The 12,662-nt window shown below is 32.7% G+C and overlaps 1 long non-coding RNA gene across 2 annotated transcripts; it reads left to right on the forward strand.

Moving 5' to 3' along the window:
• The first annotated feature begins 1,865 nt into the window (after positions 1-1,865).
• LOC110787728 (uncharacterized) lies at positions 1,866-11,920 on the forward strand. Of its 2 annotated transcripts, XR_002533163.2 has the most exons (3): positions 1,866-2,203; positions 10,763-11,133; positions 11,547-11,920. It is a non-coding gene; the product is annotated as an uncharacterized lncRNA (long non-coding RNA). The 2 variants fall into 2 exon arrangements; XR_008919451.1 differs by lacking the exon at positions 1,866-2,203 and having other exon boundaries at positions 9,661-11,133; positions 11,547-11,872.
• The last annotated feature ends 742 nt before the right edge of the window (positions 11,921-12,662 follow it).

Here is a 12,662-nt window from a genome sequence, read left to right on the forward strand (position 1 = left end):
TTTAGGCCCGAAATAGCGGGTTTGGGCACAATGTTTGGCCCGAATCTTGGCCCGACCCGACCTGACATAACGGGCTGATTTTTTATGCCTCGGCCCGGCCCGCCATTTGATCAGGTCTAGTTTTATATATTGCTCACATTATTTTTAGGATTTTTTTTGTATTTACTACCTTAAAAATACACCACTTTTGTATTTACTACCTTATGAAATTTTTATTATAAATTACTACCTTAAAGTATGATTTTTTTTGCAATCACTACCACTTTACGGTTTTCTCATTTTAAAATTGAGATATCTCATTCGTTTCTTAATCATTTTAAGTGATTCAAATCCCATTCTTCTCGTTTATGTGTAACGATTCCATAGGGATCTTGCTTTTAACATTTTGTAAAAGGTTAAACATATTAAATATTATCTTTAAAACTTTAAAATATTTATGAATCACCAAACGAATTATTTTGAAATGTCGTTCTCAATTAAATCCTTATAGAAAAAGGAAAATAATGAACTTTGAATCACTTTAAACGGTTAAGAAACGAAAGAAATATCCCAGTTTTAAAATGAGAAAACTGTAACCCAAATTCTTATATGAGACTGTCCTCACCATCAACTGATGGTGAGACTAGTTCACACTTACGAATTTAGGTATGTTACTTCTATAGTTTAGACATGTTACTTTTTTTTATAATTGTAGATGAGGTACTTTTTTTAGTTTAGGTATGTTACTTCTATAGTTTATACATGTTACTTTTTTTATACGGAGTAGTTTTAGGGGAGATACCTTCTTAGTTTAGGTATGTTACTTCTATAGTTTAGACATGTTACTTTTTTTTTTTTTAATTTTAGAGGAAGTACTTTTTTTTAGTTTATGTATGTTACTTCTATAGTTTATACATGTTACTTTTTTTTTATACGGAGTAGTTTTAGGGGAGATACCTTCTTAGTTTAGGTATGTTATTTCTATAGTTTAGACATGTTACTTTTTTTTATATAATTTTAGAGGAAGTACTTTTTTTTAGTTTATGTATGTTACTTCTATAGTTTGTACATGTTACTTTTTTTTATACGGAGTAGTTTTAGGGGAGATACCTTCTTAGTTTAGGTATGTTACTTCTATAGTTTAGACATGTTACTTTTTTTTAATAATTTTAGAGGAGGTATTTTTCTAGTTTAGATATGTTACTTCTATAGTTTAGACATGTTATTTTTTTTTATAATTTTAGATGAGGTACTTTTTTAGTTTAGGTATGTTACTTCTATAGTTTAGACATGTTACTTTTTTTTATACGGAATAGTTTTAGGGGAGGTACATTTTTAGTTTAGGTATGTTACTTCTATAGTTTAGACATGTTACTTTTTTTTATAATTTTAGAGGAGGTACTTTTTTAGTTTATGTATGTTACTTCTATAGTTTAGATCTGTTACTTTTTTTTTATAGTTTTAGGGGAGGTACGCTATTAGTTTCGCGCTCGTCACACCATCAAGTTGATGGTGTGACTGATCTCACAGGAGACGCGCTGAAACTGTAAAGTGGTAGTAAATGAAAAAAAATTGGAACTTTAAGGTAGTAATTTAAAATAAAAATTTCATAAGGTAGTAAATACAAAAGTGGTGTATTTTTAAGGTAGTAAATACCAAAATTTCCTTATTTTTATTACTTCTATTTCTTTAGTGATGGTAGGTGGGTACAATTTTGCGAATTACGCACCGCACCCGCCCAAATTGGGGCGGGTATGGGTATAGCTTTGGTAGGTAGTGGGTGAGTATAGATAGGAAAATTCATACCCGGCATCGATAGCCGGTAGTTGATGGATTTAAGATCATACTCGCCTACCCAGTCCCGTATCCACCCGCCCGCATTACCTGCCTTCTATTAACATCTGTTTTATTTTTTATAGTTTGTTTTGTTTGTCACTCACACAGTCACACCTGATCTCTTGCAGCCTATAAGCTCAAAAGTATTGGGCTAATGCCCATGAGCCCAAAAGCAATGGGTTAATGCTCAAAACTCAGATAACCTTACTGTAGTACTTATTCACGCCTCCCTATCTCCTAGTCTCTCTCTCCACAACTGACCAGCACTAGCCACCACTGTTCACCGCCAAATAGTGGTTGTCATCAGCTCTCCCACGCTCTTGTTTCCGGCGACGAGAGACGGTGGTTCGATCTTCTGAAATTTCAATTGAAGTTCAAAATATTTGGGGTATGAATTTTCATTATGTTTTTTTCTTGAGGGGATGTTCATTATGTATGTTTGATAGACTTTTGTAAAAAAATATATAAATATTATTTAGGAATTTTTCATATTTATCACCTTTTAAGTTTTATGTTTTTGTATTTACCACCTTATAAAATGTTATTTCATATTTACCACCTTAATTTTATAAAAAGTTTCGTATTCACCACCTTTTAACTAATTTCATCAGATTTTTCATCCATGTGAACTCCACTTAACCAACTTCTTTAACTTTCTTCATCTTTTAGTAGGTTTTCAATTGAAGAAGTTAGTTAAACAAGGTTCACATGTGCCGAAAATTTGATGAAACACTAGTAGAAAAAACCCCTGTTGCAGCCCCCTTATTGCAGCGTACATGTATTAATACGCTTCAACAACCATTTGGTCAACGCGGGTCAAACCCTTTAAAGGGTTGTTGCAGCGTACAAATTAATTGCCCCCTGCAAAAGAGTTTTTTGCAGCGTACATAGTAAAAGCCCCCTGCAACAGCCTTTTTATTTTGCAGCGTAAAGGGTAAATGCCCCTGCAATAGCATTTTAGTAATTTTTTTCGCTGCAACGTTAATTTAGACCAAACATTTCTATCTCAAACCTCAACACCAATTTCGCAATTCATATCCCCGCTCAATACTCCCTTCTTCTTCCCTCATCTTTCCCTGTGTCTCGCCCATCGCTGGTGGTTCTCGCCAGTCGTCTTCGCCGTCGCCGCTGGGTCTCGCCCGTCGCCGGTGGTACTCTACCAAGAGTCTATTTCCTCGCCTCCTCACCGGTGGTTCCCTTCTCGGAAAACCACCGCATAAGTTATTCCCTGCTCGAAAACCACCGGTGAAGTCATTCCCCACTCGAAAAACTAAGCTGCTTTGCTCGGTTGCTGGTTTTAATCTCCGTCATCCTCCTCGCCGCGGCCGACCGGTCATCTTCCCTGTCCAATCAGGTTTGTTCGTTTATCTTATTTTAAGAATTAGGGTTTCCTTTAATTCTGCAGTGATAATGAATTGTTGTTTTGTTTCTTCTTTGGGCGAGACTGTGAGTCAAATTTTTGTTGCTGATGAATTGTAGATTCATGTAGAGAATGTGGTAAACTAATGAATTGCCTGTGGAGAAATTCCAAAAAAAAATGCCTGTAGAGAAAAGTAGGAGCATTCAGATTTAGAACTCAGTGATGCTTTGTCATTGCCTTGTCATAGATTGTCACCTTGTGCTTTACTATGGGGGGCTTTTTCCTAATTATCTATGAATGCCATGTAGCGTGATAGACAGCCTTACGAAACATTATAGGATTATACTGTGCTCCTGCCTCTTAATCCTCTACTTATGTACTTTCAGGTCGCTTTGACTTAATCGATGTCTTTAATTTTGGGGTTCAATATCGTATGAATATAATCAAGTCCAGACTTATTTTCTTTGTCCCTTTCATTTGCTTCTAAAGTCTGAGGTAGTTAGGTTTGCCAGTTGTCAGGGATTGATTAACTTGCTTTTGTTGTTTTTTACATCAGAGTGCTCTCATGAGTCATGGCAATCCATTTTATGATATAAACTTGGCCTTGGATCCATTTTATGAACTTGGCCTTGGATCCATTTTATGAAAGGAGTTGGTACATTGGCCTTTGTATTGATACCAAGATAACCAACATCGCATTTTCTGGATGTAAAATCACAATGAGAAAAAGATGGTCGCATTTTCTGGATGTAAAATCACAATGAGAAAAACACATAGAGCACAAGGCTCACTATTCTCCATACTCCTTGACTTAATCTATTAATAACCGCCAGACTCTGTAACAGATCTTCCACATAATTGTCTTCAGATATGGCTGAATATTCACGTACACATGAAGTCCTAATTAACAGTAATTAATATGGGAAAAGTGCATGTTCAGACTTGGATGTTCCACACTTTTAGTTTGTGGCGGGATGTATTTAGTGAGACTTCAAATTGAACTCTTTTTGAATTTGTGGGTAATTCAAATTATTTTTTCTACTGTTTTCGGGTGTGTGATAGTTGTTCTGATTTTTCCTTGTTGTAATTGTTTGTAGGATCCATATTTGAAGTATAAGTCTATAATCATATATTACTACGATGCATGTTATATGTTATAGCCTTAGATGTACACTACACTCGGGTGTATAGTGAAAATTGTCGAAATCGTTGATGTTATGAACTGGTGTTTCCTTTATTGGTTTTTAGTTTTATATATTTGGTGGTATGGGTCTTTGATGAGTCTATGGAATCTAGAGACTGTTCAAATCATAGTTAAGGATTACTTTTATGTCGACCTTTCTTGATTGTTCAATTTTCTCACTGTTAAGATCTTGCCTTGACCAAGTTGAAGAGTTTACTGATTCTTGTTTTTAAATTTCCAATAGGAATCTTATGTTTTCATATATTTACTTGATTCTGTAATTGGATGCTTGTTTTTTGTTTCCCGGGTTTAGTGATTAATTTTTCATTTTTATCGTATGGTTGTTACATCTTATGCTGTTTGTTGTTGCTGATTTATTTTGGTATTGGGATAATTTGCAGAAATATTGTACAGTACGTCGTTTTGCACTGTGTAACCAGATTTTCTTCATTCGGTAGTTTTTCATGGGTAGAACTTCAGATTATACATGATAGTGGCCAATAAACTATCATTTTAGTCCTTACTGGAAAACAAACTAATTCGTTCTTATTTTTAAACAAGAAACTAATTCATCCATTGCATCAAATAAATAATTTGTAGATAGCATCTACTGGACTTATTGATTTGATGTGCCAAGGAATTCTTTGTGAGTCTGACACCACTTTGTGTCTTGTGAATGTTACCCAGGATGGCCATGAAAAGGCTACTACTCCTTAATTACTAATTATTGTACAATTAGTGTCTTAGGCCTTAGTGTATATTTTACCAGTGATGCACAAATTATTGCCTTTAGAGGTACAACGTTTGCGCCATATTTCTGTAAAAAATCTTTATATAGTTAAAGTGAGCCCTGAATGTGTTTTCAACGATAAGCGCTAAGGTATTGTTTCTTGTAGATTAGTAAGGTATGTTACTAATAATTGATTTGTTCTTCTTCTGTTAAACTCAAGGTAAAAGTGATAGTTTATATAAATTTGGTTCCTGATACTCAGGTTTCTTATGAAATTTTGATTTTTGATCAACAGATGCGTTGGAAGAAGACTTGATCCAGTGACAGGGAAGATTTACAACGTTATAAATTTTCCTCTTGAGCTAAGGAAATAAAATCAAGACTTGTCACTCGTGCTGATGACACCGAGGAAAAAGTATGCAACTATTTACCCATTGTATCTCCTATACTCCTTAATAGCATGTTAGCATCTCAGATTGCATAACTTTCAGTTCTAGTCATCATATTAATGTTCTTATATATATGGAGTCTTGGTTGTTTACTATACTACACCTGATCTGATCATATGTTCCATAGAGAAGTTTCTTGAATTATCTCCTGATTCAAGCAGTGGAATTCTCACAGGAATCTTTTCCATAAGCTGATGCTTTCACTCTAGGTCCTACAGGACATTATCATTTAGAATTTGACATATTCTTTTCTGAGAAGAGAGAACTAACAAACACTCTGAAGCAAGTGACTTCTTTTTTTCATCTTATTAAAGCGATATGGGAACTCTTTCAAACCTAAATAGTAATCTGTCATAGTTAGTAAAGCTATTATGTTCTCTGGTGGTTTGTCTTGTATTTTTTTTTAGAGTATTTATTTGAGGTCTTTAAAAGCAATTAGCCTCGTGAGTAGAATTTGGTACTTGAGCCAAGTCCACAATCTCTTTAATGTCTAGGTGTAGGCAATATACTACGAAGCACTATATATGTCTTGAATATGCCATTGGTGGGCAATGCTAGAGATGTTTTCAGTCAACTATACAACTTCTTTGCTTAAATTCCTATCTCCATATCCATGGTTTTAGGTTTCTTCACTGTGTGCACTAAATTTGGGTAAAGATTTGTTTGCCATTTCACGACACACCATATGAACTTAATCTAGGTAGAAAAGGAGTTTCTCTGGCTTGTACAGAGAACTTCAGTTTTATATTTTCCATTCATCATGTTTACAACATTGGCTATTTTTCCTAATAAATTCCACAAATTCACAGACTTGGAGAAGATCTCGTAAGTCTACAGTGCTTGTCCATTATGATTTATGATTATCACAAAAGTTGAAGATTGTGAATAATGTGTGGGTTTTAACCAAATAGGAAAAGCTTCTTGGATTAATAAGCATTTGTTGTTGTCCAAAGATCCTGATTTGTGAACAATAAACCAAATAGGAAAAGCTACATATTTTCTCAGAGTATTACACTTATTACATGTTTAATATGAATAGTTTTAACTTTCTAACACTCATTCCAATCTACTTATGCAAATTTAAGGCTTGTTTGGTCGTTATAGGTCATATTAGGCTAAAATGAGGCTTTTTTGCTCCCAAATATGAAATAAAGAACCTTAGGACTCATTTTAAACATATTAAATGTTTTATATGATTAGTTTTAACTTTACAAGACTTAATCCAATCTATTTATGCACATTCATGACTTCTTTGGCCGTTATAGGTCATATTTAGGCTAAAATGACATTTTCGCTCCCAACTTTGGTCTAACGAACTTAAAAACTAATTTCAAACTTATTACATGATTCATATGATTATTTTTAACTTTTCAAGACTCAATCCTATCTATTATGCACATTTGAGACTTGTTTGGTCGTTATAGGTCATATTTAAGCTAAAATGAGACATTTTCGCTCCTAACCTTGAACTAAAGAACCTAAAGACTCATTTTAAACCCTTTACATGATTAATATGCTTAGTTTTAACTTTCTAAGACTCATTTCAATCTATTTATTCACATTTAAGGCTTATTGGGTCGTTATAGGTCATATTAAGGCTAAAATGAAGCATTTTCGCTCCCAACTATGAACCAAAGAACCTAAGGACTCATTTTAAACTTACTAAATGTTTTATATGCTTATTTTTAACTTTCTAAGACTCATTCCAATCCATTTATGCACATTTAAGGCTCATTGTGTCGTTTTAGGTCATATTTAGGCTAAAATGACATTTTCGCTCCCAACTATGAACCAAAGAACCTAAGGACTCATTTTAAACTTACTAAATGTTTTATATGCTTATTTTTAACTTTCTAGGACTCATTTCAATCCATTTATGCACATTTAAGGCTCATTGTGTCGTTATAGGTCATATTTAGGCTAAAATGACATTTTCGCTCCCAACTTTGAACTTAAGAACCTAATGACTCGTTTTAAACTTATTATATGATAAATATGCTTAGTTTTAAGTTTCTAAGACTTATTCTAATCTACTTATACCCATTTAATGCTTGTTTGATAGTTATAGGTCATATTTAGGCTAAAATGAGGCATTTTCGCTCCTAACTTTAAAATAAAGAACCTAAGCACTCATTTTAAACTTAATACATGTTTAATATGCATAATTTTAACTTTATAAGACTCGTTCCAATCTATTTATGCACCTTTAAGGCTCATTAGGTCGTTGTAGGTCATATTTAGGCTAAAATGACATTTTCGCTCCCAACTATGAACTAAAGAACCTAAGGACTCATTTTAAACCTACTAAATGTTTTATATTCTAGTTTTAACTTTCTAGGACTTATTCCAATCCATTTATGCACATTTAAGGCTCATTGTGTCGTTATAGGTCATATTTAGGCCAAAATGACATTTTCGCTCCCAACTTTGAACTTAAGAACCTAATGACTCATTTTAAACTTATTATATGATAAATATGCTTAGTTTAAGTTTCTAAGACTTATTCTAATCTGTTTATGCACATTTAATGCTTGTTTGATAGTTATAGGTCATATTTAGGCTAAAATGAGGCATTTTCGCTCCTAACTTTAAAATAAAGAACCTAAGCACGCATTTTAAACTTAATACATGTTTAATATGCATAATTTTAACTTTATAAGACTCGTTCCAATCCATTTATGCATATTTAAGGCTCATTGTGTCGTTTTAGGTCATATTTAGGCTAAAATGACATTTTCGCTCCCAACTTTGAACTTAAGAACCGAAGGACTCATTTTTAAATTATTATATGATTAATAAGCTTAGTTTTGAGTTTCTAGAACTTATTCTAATCTACTTATACCCATTTAATGCTTGTTTGATCGTTATAGGTCATATCTAGGCTAAAATAAGGCATTTTCGCTCCCAACTTTAAAATAAAGAACCTAAGGACTCATTTAAAACTTATTACATGTTTAATATGCATAATTTTAACGATCTAAGACTCGTTCCAATCTATTTATGCACCTATAGGCTCATTGGGTCGTTATAGGTCATATTTAGGCTAAAATGACATTTTCGCTCCCAACTTTGAACTAAAGAACCGAAGGACTCATTTTAGACTATTAGGACATTGTCATTAGTTTCTTGAATGTTAAAATGTGATATTTAATTTGTATTTAATCTAATGTTTAATTTAAATTTCTGTTTTTGTAAAGGTCTACACTCCGAGGATTGCGCCTTATGCGAGGAATTTGATGTGGTTCGTGAGCAATGGGCTAAGTTTTTTACCAACAAGTATTTATTATTGGCTTTAGCGCGCTTGATCGAGTTGGTTTAGTTGTTATAGAATAAATTTTATATTAAAATGTATGTTTATGTTGAAATTGGAACATATATTTAAATGTAATATGTGCACTTTGGTTTTGGGATATATAGTATACAAAACTCCAGTTGTTGTTTTTATATTTGTTATACAGGTTGCGTTATTCTATTATTGTTTTGACAGGTTTCGATCTATATTTGGTGCAAGGCACTCTAGGTATCCCTAAACAAAATTAGAATTTTCCCGCCAAAAGTGCTTTTTTGCAGCGTACATATATGTTGTACGCTGCAACAAGGGAAAAAAATTTGGCAAAAATTCAGACTTGTTGCAGCGTACAAATAAATGTACGCTGCAAAAAATTGAGTAATTCAGACTTGTTGCAGCGTACAAATAAATGTACGCTGCAAAAAGTTGAGTCTTTTGCAGCGTACATATATATGTACGCTGCAACAAGTCCAAAATTTTGCCAATTTTTTGGCACTTGTTGCAGCGTACATCTAAAAGCCCGCTGCAACAAGTCTAAAATTTTGCCAATTTTTTGGCACTTGTTGCAGCGTACATCTAAAAGCCCGCTGCAACAAATCACTTTTTGCAGCGAACATTGTACGCTGCAACAAGTTCAGACTTGTTGCAGGCCCCCCAGTTGCAGCATACGATGTACGCTGCAACAGGGGTCTAAAAGCCCGCTGCAATAAGGGTTTTTTCTACTAGTGAAAATCGTTAAGAGGTGGTAAATTTAAAATATTTCATAAGATTAAGGTGGTAAATATGAAATAACATTTTATAAGGTGATAAATACAAAAACATGAAACTTAAGTATCAAAATATCCTATTATTTATTTGTTAAAACGTCAAAACGTGGCATACTAAAATACTTGAAAGGGAAAGATAATTATGTGATTAATAACGAGTATATTTGTTTGTGATTATGTATTTGATTGTGATCTTCCTTTTTCCTTTTTTATTTTTCCGGCTTTGATTAAATTTGATTGATCGTCCATTGATCGCTTTTCCTTTAATTTGATTTTATTTTACAATTATGTTAATATAGCTTGTAAGTAATATGAGCATTTTGGACTATTCTATAGAGGATACCAAAAGCTCATTTACGATAATGCTTTCAGGAGTTTCCTTAAGTAGAAACTAGTATTTTATGCACGCGATGCGTGCGGAATTTTAAAAATATTAGGCACTAATAATTATTCGCAAAGTCCATATTTTGCGATATTGAGGTCATACAATACTCGTAGCCTTACATGACGAAAAATCGAATCTTATGACCAATTAAAGTTATTAAAAAAACTTAACATTATTTTGTTACAGCTAACATATCCCGTCGAGAAATCAAAATAGAAGTACTGAAGTAAAGTTATTAAACATATGAAATAGTAAGTATCACTTTCTTATCAAGTTAAAAAGATATATATTTCTATTATATATTCTCATATGATACGATGTGGAAGAATCGAGTACATTAAAATACTTTGTAGTCTGTACTACATAATACGCCAATTATAAAATTAGTTAAATCTATATTATTATACACCAAAAATACTTATAGACGTTATAATCAGATAATAAAGAGAATATAATTTATTAATTAATTTATCAAGTGAGGTCGAAAAGTTGAGAATAGTATTGCTATTAAAATCTGAAAATAATACATGTGTATCATTTTTCGTTCTCAAAGCCCAAATAATCAGTCGGCCCATTTCGTTTCAAAGCACAGCTCCTCCTATCTCTCTATAAAAGTAACAGGTTATTCCTTACCCTATTTCTTTTTGTTGAATTCGCCGTTGTATTCTCTCTCTTAAACATATTTGGGTTTCTTTCTCATCTCTCCTTTCTCTCTCCTAATTCGTTGCATAAAATCCTTCGTTTCTCTTCTCAAAAAATGGTTTCAACTATTTGAATATCTTAGCAAAAAAGGGCGAAAACCTTCAGAAAAATGAACATCAGGAAGATCTTTCGCAGGTATATTCCCTTCTCTTCGTCTTAAATTAGCCTTATTTGCACTTGATTAAGAATTTTAGGGATTTATCAATTCATGTTTTACGGTTTATAATCGGAATTGAATTTAGTTAATGCAGAATATTTGTTGCATAATTTTAGTTGTAATTCGTTGTCTTAGTTATTTGTCAACTAATTTATTTGCACTTTTGATTTGCATGTTGTGTCCCTCCATGGGTTGGAGAGAGAGGTCCAAGAGCGGTGGTGAGGCGCGCGAGGGGCTGTTCGAGGGGCGCGAGGCGCTGGCCTAAGCTCTATCCGAGGCGATTTGCGAGGCGATAGGTACCATAATCTGATTTGCTTGATATTTAATGATGGTTTAATGATTTCGTTTTATCTGTCTCTTTTATTTTCGAAATTTCACAATCTGAAATTTATTTTTTTGTTTGAAATTGGGTTATTCGATTTATTAGGGTTTCATGTTTGAAATTGAACCCAATGTGAGGATGGGTTATTGTTTTGTTTTGGGTTCTCGGTCATTGAGGTAGTTGGGTTTCATGAGGGATTCATTTCTAATTCGGGATTTGAGATTATTAGTTGATTTTAGCTTCTGGGTGTTTGAAAATTGAGGGTTTCTTGGCTGAAATTGATCCCAATTTGGGGATTTGAGGTTTTTTTATTTGAGTTTGGCTTTCATAAATTCTGTCTGCGCGCACTTTTGCAAATGTTCCTGACATTTTCCCGTTCCTTCTTAGAAAATTTTGTAAAGGCATCTGAAAGCTTGGAGCTTGTAAGATTCCATAAAGGCGGTGATTTGGACCCACCTAACAATTTAACTTTGTCAATGATTTCATCAATCTCCTCGGATCCTTTCTTAACCATACGGCTTATGATATCACTACTACAATGCACATGAAACAATTGACCAGTCATTGGGAGCTTCGACCGTTCTTGAACAATTTCCTTCTGGTAATTGATAAAAGTAGGGTTTCAAAATATGTAATTTATACCCTTATATTTGGTGATTACTGGGTTGATGTTGAATTTTTTTCTGGTATTAATTTCCGTGTTCAATTTCTAATGACTTTTTCTGGGTGATTTTTATTATAATTAGGGTTTTTTTCTCCAATTTTTAGTGTGTTAACTAAGGAGTGGGTGGAGGGCGGGTCTTCATTAAGTAATAGAGATCATTTCTTGTTTGAAATTGAACCCAATTTGAGGATATCAGCAAATTATATCACCAATGTAAATTATTCGCTTTTAATCAACAATAATTACTTTTATTTAATTTAAAAATTAATCAAGTAATCTGAAATAATGTTGAAAACTAATTATTAAGCAAATACTTTGTAATGAAACGATTTTTTTCAAGTAATTAAAGTAATTAAAATAAAATAAGAGACAATTAATTAATTAAATTAGGAGTCGATTTATCAGCATGTATTCAAATCTGAAATAACTAATTAAATTAGTTTAAAAGCATGGCTATTACTATTATTTTTGTTTGATTGGCACATACCGTATGTTGTTCGTTATTTGATCTCGTTATGAACTTTTAACTCAACTTCAAATCTGCATACAAACCAATTCAAGTCAATTATTTTCGGATTCATAATTGTAATGACACAAATCTCACAAATGTAAACAGATATTCGTAATTCTCCCAAACATGATTTTAACATAAAAAATATAAGAGATTATTTAATTAAAAGCATGAAATAAAATTTGAAACACTTTATAATCTGCAATTTCATATTGTATATTCAATTTGAAATAATTTATATTTTGCAGATTTGCAGATTTTAATCTGCAATTAAAATTTGAAATAATTTTTAATAGAACCATGAAAGTTAATTGAAACTCATAAAAGC

This window comes from Spinacia oleracea, chromosome 4 (assembly GCF_020520425.1).
Source record: "Spinacia oleracea cultivar Varoflay chromosome 4, BTI_SOV_V1, whole genome shotgun sequence".
NCBI lineage: Eukaryota > Viridiplantae > Streptophyta > Magnoliopsida > Caryophyllales > Amaranthaceae > Spinacia > Spinacia oleracea.